The following is a 7,481-nucleotide window of genomic DNA, read 5'->3' on the forward strand; positions in this document are numbered from 1 at the left end:
CTTTGCAGATCGAAAAACCAGGGATCTCTCACAGGAGAAGACAGGTTACCTAGGAGTTTTTTTTTTTTGTTTGTTTGTTTGTTTTTAATTAATTGGAGGCTAATTACTTTACAATATTGTAGTGGTTTTTGCCATACATTGACATGAATCAGCCATGGATTTACACGTATTCCCCATCCGGATCCCCCCTCCCACCTCCCTCCCCACCCCATCCCTCTGGGTCTTAAAAATATGGAACGCTTCACGAATTTGCATGTCATCCTTGAGCAGGGGCCATGCTAATCTTCTCTGTATCGTTCCAATTTTAGTATATGTGCTGCCGAAGCGAGCACTACCTAGGAGTTTTTGATAGGGCAAGGAATCTCTAGGATGCCGGTATTGATGCTGTTGACAAGGCTGATTATATTTAAAGGCTGGGTAGAAAAGTAGTGTAATGTAACCAGAAAGAGATGATGCCCTTAGAGAACACAGAATTTTTCTTTTCTTAATTAGAGGATAATTACTTCACAATAGTGTGATGGTTTAGGCCATCCATCAACATGAATCGGCATTGGGTATACATGTGTCCCCTCCCTCCTAAACCCCCCTCCCCGGTCCCTCCCCATCCCACCTCTCCAGGTTGTCACAGAGCACTGGCTTTGGAGTCCCTGCTTCATACACCGAACCCCCACTGGCCATCTATTTTACCTGTGGTAACACATGTGTTTCAATGCCGTTCTCCCGGATCGCGCCACCTTCTCCATCCCCAACATCCCCAACTGTGTCTAAAATGTCTACGCCTCTTTTGCTGCCCTGTGAGTAGGACCACAGTACTGGCTTTCTAGGCTCCATGTATGTGTGTTAATAGATGATATTTGTCTTTCTCTTTCTGACTTACTTCACTCTGTAAAATAGGCTCTAGGCTCACCCACCTCATTAGAACTGGCTCAAATGCATTCCTTTTTATAGCTGAGTAATATTTCCTTGTGTATATGTAGCCAACTGCTGTATCCACTCATCTGTTGATGGACATCTTGGTTACTTCCAGGTCCAAACTATTATAAACAGCCCACAATGAACGCTGGGGTACTGGGTCTTTTTCAGTTCTGGTTTCCTTAGGGTACATGTCGAGTAGTGGGATTGCTGAGTCATATAGTAGCTTTATTGCTAGTTTTGTCAGGAATCCTCATACTGTAAAGGACACAAGATATTTAATAAATACACATGATAAGGAAAAAATAGGTACAGAATAAATTAAAAATTAGAGAAGGCAGAAATCAGAGGTAACAATCAGAAGATTTCAGAAATTCCAAACTACACAATTTAGAATTTGAAATCAGAAATGGAGTGGTCACTAGGTTACTACTGTAGAATGGAGATGCAACAGATTGTCATCAGTGAACCCAAAAGTTCTTAACAGGTGAAATAAAGGATTTTAATAAATGATACATTGAGTTATGTAGATGTTTTTATAAACTTTAGGAGTTATAAACAAAATAGAAAATATCTTAATGACTTTGGTGTTCAAATACTCTTTCATTTGACTTTTAGAATATTATAGTACAAGTTCCCCAAATTAAATATCATTTATTCTTTTGTCAAATATTTTCTTGTAGCACATAATTAGAACTACTAGAATATCACTTGATTACTGAATTTTACTGTCTCAGGATTAACACCAAAACATGTAGCAAAAGTTTAAAAATGAATAACAACTAAAATTTAAAAAAGGATTAAAAATATGTAATCTTACTTTATTAACTCAGTGACTTCTCCTTTCGGCTCCAGGGTACCTATTTATATATGTATACTGAAAATGAAAGTGAAAGTGTTAGTTGCTCAGTCATGTCCGACTTTTTGTGACCCCATGGACTGTAGCCTGCCAGGTTCCTCTGTCCATGGGATTTCCCAGGCAAGAATACTGGAGTGGGTTGCCATTTCTTTCTCCAGGGGATCTTCCTGCCCCAGGGATCAAATCCAGGTCTCCTGCATTGCAGCAGATTCTTTAACATCTGAGCCACCAGGGAAGCCCCATATGTATTCTACAATAAACATACATACAGCTGTGATGACTGATGAAGGAAGCATAATTTCAAATTATTTCTCTTTCCCTGCCTTCTTCCTTCTCCTCTCCTCTCTCTCCATCATCAAATTCAAAATGTTACTTAATAAGTTTGAATTAATTATGTGTCCCATACTGAAAACTGGCCTATAATATTATTTCTTAAATCACATTTCAGTGCCTAACAGAATTCTTGAAAAACCTATCAAAGTGTTTCAGAATATAAGAAATACATCAATTGGACAGAAACTGTTCTTCATTATGCTTTACACACAATTTTGCTCAACTGCTTATTTTAATTAGAGCAGAACTCTTGCTTCTGTTCATTGGTTTAGCATGAGCAATAAAATGAAGTTTATTTAATTTTCTAAAATAAGTAAAGCAGAGTAAAGTTAATTAAAAGTTAATTACAGAATAATGAATCATCTACCCTTGCTGTGCTAGAATTGCCCAGATGATTAGATGCTGTCCTTCCTGAATACACATCCATTCCCATAAGCTGGGTATTCCCTTCATTCAGCATAAGGATTTTCATCTGTGTACTTGAAAAGTTTATGTTGCCTTTTTCTGAAGGTGTGTTTTACAGGCAATACACACATACACAGGTGTACCTCCGCACACCTTCCTAGTTTCTTTCCTTTTATACGCTTTCCTCAGGCATAATTTTCATTTAGACTTCTGATTGCCTTTTAAATTTGACAGAATATCCTATAAAATTCGTTAGTAATTGTTTCATTTCCCAGCATGGCATGTGTAGTTAACCTTGAAAGACAGATTGGGCGTTAACTGTGGTGAACCCAACCTTTGCCAGCATCACAAAGGTCATGGATCTGTTCTCCCTGGTCCTGTGTTGTCAAATAGAAGCTTTTGTACATATTGGATTTAGAATGCTTTTACTGCTCATTAATTCATCATTAAAATGATGTTAACTAATCATTCTCTATAAGGCCCTGGTGTACAGATTTTCTGGCACGAACTGCTATAGCTGGCTCGCAGCCACTTACACCTTGCTGAAAACAACAGCATTCATGCTTTTGGTAGACTTAAATCTTTTTGTCAAATTTTATCTTAAGTAGTAGGACTTATAAGCTTTCACCAGGAATATAAAGTGACTGATACTGAGAGTATTTTAATTTTATGAATGGATATATATATATGGAAATATTTGAATTTCAATTTTGCACAGGTTTCTCATAGTATAGAAATAATGTATAATGAATATTATGTAAACTCCTCAGTCATGTGTCTTGCATCTTGGCATAAATATTAAGGCATTGTAACAAATATTGTTACTTATAATACAAAAAGAAATGAATAAACATAATTTGGGATATTTATATTTATTCACTACATTCACTTTAGATATTTTTACTTATTGACAGTCTATGTAATCAGCTATTAGTTTTGGAAAAATCATGAGATTCAGTGGTACAAATGTGATTTGAACTAACCACAAACAACTGAAATCCTGAGTCTTCCTTTAAAAGTATACAGCTCTTCCTTGACTTACAATGAGATTTCATCCCAATAAATCCATCTTAATTCAAAAATATTGTTAATTTTCAAATGCATTTAATATAACTAATTTACCACACATCATGGCTTAGCTTAGCCTACCTTTAACATGCTTAGAATGAGTACCTTAGCCTACAGCTGAGCAAAGTCATCTAAGGCCGATTTTATAATAAAGCTTGGGTATCGTGAATGATATCACATCGGCAGACTGAGAAAAGATCCAAATTCAAAATTTGAAGAACTGTTTCTACTGATTTTGTATTGCTTTCACACCATCATCAAGTTAAAAAATCCCAAATCGAACCATAGTTAAGTTGGGGACCATCTGTATCCTATATTTTACATCCATAATTTTTTAGCCTTCTGCTAAAGGATACATGTAGAGGCATTTATCTTCCCACATTTTGTTAATCAGATATCAAATAAGAAGGAAATAGATGGAAAAGATCTGAAAATAAAATTTTGAAAGGATCTTTTAAACAGGGGCTACAAGAATTTGGAAGAAAGGGTGCAATCATGTTTTCACAACTTACTTGCTGTAGTGCCTTTATCTTCACTATTCTAACACTTGCCCTCATTCTTCTTTCAAGATGATTTTTCCTGCTTTTATATTTTAGTAATGTATACAATTTATTCACTATTAATTCTAATTTGCTGGTTCTCAATTTTCCAAAATTTAAAATGATGATAATTGGGGATCAAAAAAACTTTTCACTTTAGAAACGCATACTTTTTTTCAACTACCATTTTCAAGTATTGATTCAAACTTTAATATTCAACATTTTTTTTTTTGCAAATACAGATCTTGGCTATTCTTTTCATTTGTTTATGAAAAATATTTCAAATCGGAAAAGTGTCATTTTGTGAGGGGGGCATTGTACACCATTTTTTCTTGGCATTATAATTTTTATGGTAATATCATTTTGATCCTTTTGATTCAGATACTTCTCTTTAATAATGCCTGAAATTCTTGCTAGAGAAAAAAAAAGTGTTTAACCCATTCCATAAAAAGAAGTATTCATAATTTACAATAATTGAGCAAAAATAAATTCTACAGAGTGACAAAAATTCCCTCTTCTAGCTTTTTGTTAGAAAGGGAGATGGTCTAATGGATGCCAAAATGTGCTAAGTTTGTATAAACGGCTCTTTGATACTGTCTTCATTACTGGGTAGAGCTAGGTGTCAAAATGTTCCATTTCCTCAGAAACAAGTTTGTGTTAAGACTCTAGTCTTAACAATCACAAAGCATTCTATAAGAACAGAATAGAAAAAATTGTATGGATTATAAAGCATCTACATACATATGGATTTGTTGTTTTTGTATTATTACCTCCTATCATTACTACCAATTTTTACATATATGTAGAGACTAATTATTATTGTTATGTAATCACTCCAATTAATAAATAAACAACTAGTTTTTATCTCAAGGTCATCTAGTTAATTTGTAAATTTAACACAATATGTGACTGGCAGGTAGTGACATAAAATACTTAATTTCTCTGTATTGAACCACATTAGACATTTATTTGGACCACAATACAGTATATAATTACATTCAAAAGAATTTTTTGTACCCTTAATCAGTTATTTTTAATGTTTTTGAATTCTTATTTATTGAATCAAAAGTTTAAACATTACAAGAAGTATAAATTTGGCAGCATCATGTGTGGAAACTTGAAAAATGACAGATGAAATAATAACGCAACAAGGGCTCATATAAATGATAGGTCAGAGTGGGTTTCAAAAGTATGTGTGTGTGGGTCCTAAGTTGCTTTAGTCTTGTGTGATTCTTTGTGACCCCATGGACTGTAGCCCGCCAGGCTCCTCTGTCCTTGGCAGTCTCCAGGCAAGAATACTGGAGTAGGTTTCCATGCCCTCCTCCAGGGGATCTTCCCTACCCAGGTATCGAATTCAGGTCTTTTCTTCTGCATTGGCAGGTGGGTTCATTACCACTAGCGCTACCTGGGAAGCCCATTTCAAAAGTATACATGTATTAAATAAATAAAATATGTTATTATGTATGTTAGTAATTACAACTTAGATGTCCTAGGACAGCTAGTCTCTAAAAATTATTAACCATATAAAGTGAGAAAAGCAAATAAATAAGTAACTAAATTCTAAGTCAGTCAGCACATTAGGACAGAATTGCTTTTTTCATGTATACTAATACAAAGGAATAATGAAAAAACAACAGATGTAATATGTTTGTTAACATTTTTACTCTGCTTCACTGAAACTTTCTGCTCAATACGCGATAAGAAAACAAAAATTATGCAAAATTAGTCTCAAATGTCTTTAACTCTGCCAGCTAAATTAACCTCTGAAGGAAAATATAAATTCATAAACCATTGCCAATCTGTGAGTATTGTTTAGGGACTTGGGCACCACAGTAACACACTGAACAGATTGACAATGCAGTCCTTCTCCAACAAAGTACTTTCAGAAAGAAAAAAACTTCCTGGATTCATTCACAGTATTGACATTCCAGCTTCTAGAACCCAAAAAGAATCTGTGTTGCCTGTTTCAGGCATGATGGCCTCCAGTTCTGTTTGAGATAAGAGGGGCATGGTATTAGCACTTCTAAAAGGGTGACAGAAAGCCAATGACTCATTTATAAGAACAGCCTGTTCCTACAAGTTTGTGAAAGGAAAATCAAAATGGAGTCAGTATCACTACGAGAGTCCTCAGAAACAAAACTGGGAGGCCAAAGATGAAGTGTAACATGCATCTCAGTCTGGATGGGATCTGACGTTTTTACTACTTCTTGTTCTAACAAAAGCATCCATAACATCTGCCAGAAATGCAACATACTCATGGAACCTTTAGTCTAAAATAACATGATAACCATCCCTTAAGACAAATATTTCTTTTCTTGTGTCAGAGTACAGTCTCACAGCTTTTGCCTATTTGAACCCCTGACTCCTTGTCCTCCCCAGAATACTCTTACTGGGGAAGAACTAATCTGTCTTATGAATTCTCATTCTTAAGACTCCAAATAAACTCTTTTCTTACTTACAGCCTTCTGCATTATTTTTTGGTCAACACTCTAGACAGGATTTTTTTTTTTTTTTTTGGTCTCTTTTGTTTACTGATGTATCTCCCATCCTAGAACATTGCCTGGTACTTACAAGCATTCAGTAAAACATTTTTTGAATTAATGAATATGATCATTAAAATACCTCACTGAAGGAGAGAAAAGAAACACTTTCTCCAAAAAGAATAGCATGAATATAAAATACACCTCTTTCTGTTTTGATCTGAGTACTTCAGCTTGCAGCAAGCTAAGCCAAACAACTAGGTCATTTGGTTTTGATTTTTGTTTTTTTTCCTCTGTATATTTTTTAAAATTTTAAGTATAATTGATTTACAATATCATGTTCATTTAGGTATACAGAATAGTGATTCAGATTTTTGCAGATTGTATTCCATTATAAGTTATTATAAGATATTGGGGGGAAAAAAGTTATTATAAGATATTGGGTACAACTCCCTTTTGTTGTTGTTTGCTATTGTGGTTTAGTCACTAAGTCTTGTCCAACTATTTTGCAACCCCATGGACTATAGCCCACCAGGCTCTTCTGTTCATGAGATTTCCCAGGCAAGAACACTAGAGTGGGTTGCCATTTTCTTCTCCAGGGAATCTTCCCCAACTCAGAGATCAAACCAATATCTCCTGCATGGGCAAGCAGACTCTTTAGTACTGAGCCACCAGGAAAGCACTATAATTACCTGTGCTATACAGTAAATCCTGTTGCTTATGTACTTTGTGTATAGTGGTCCATGTCTGTTAAACCCATACTCCTAATTTCCCCCTACCTTCTCTCTCTCTCCCCTTTGGTAATCATAAATTTGTATTTTCTTGTCTGTGAGTCTGTTTTGTGTATAGGTTCATTTGTAATATTAATGTTTTTTTGAGCTAGTG

The 7,481-nt window shown here is 35.0% G+C and overlaps 1 non-coding gene across 1 annotated transcript; it reads right to left on the reverse strand.

The window, feature by feature from the left end:
* Positions 1–225: 225 nt before the first annotated feature.
* LOC139036690 (U6 spliceosomal RNA) lies at positions 226–332 on the reverse strand. Its single transcript, XR_011489523.1, has one exon. It is a non-coding gene; the product is annotated as a U6 spliceosomal RNA (small nuclear RNA).
* Between the last annotated feature and the right edge of the window lie 7,149 nt (positions 333–7,481).

The sequence above is a fragment of the Odocoileus virginianus genome, chromosome 1 (genome assembly GCF_023699985.2).
Source record: "Odocoileus virginianus isolate 20LAN1187 ecotype Illinois chromosome 1, Ovbor_1.2, whole genome shotgun sequence".
NCBI lineage: Eukaryota > Metazoa > Chordata > Mammalia > Artiodactyla > Cervidae > Odocoileus > Odocoileus virginianus.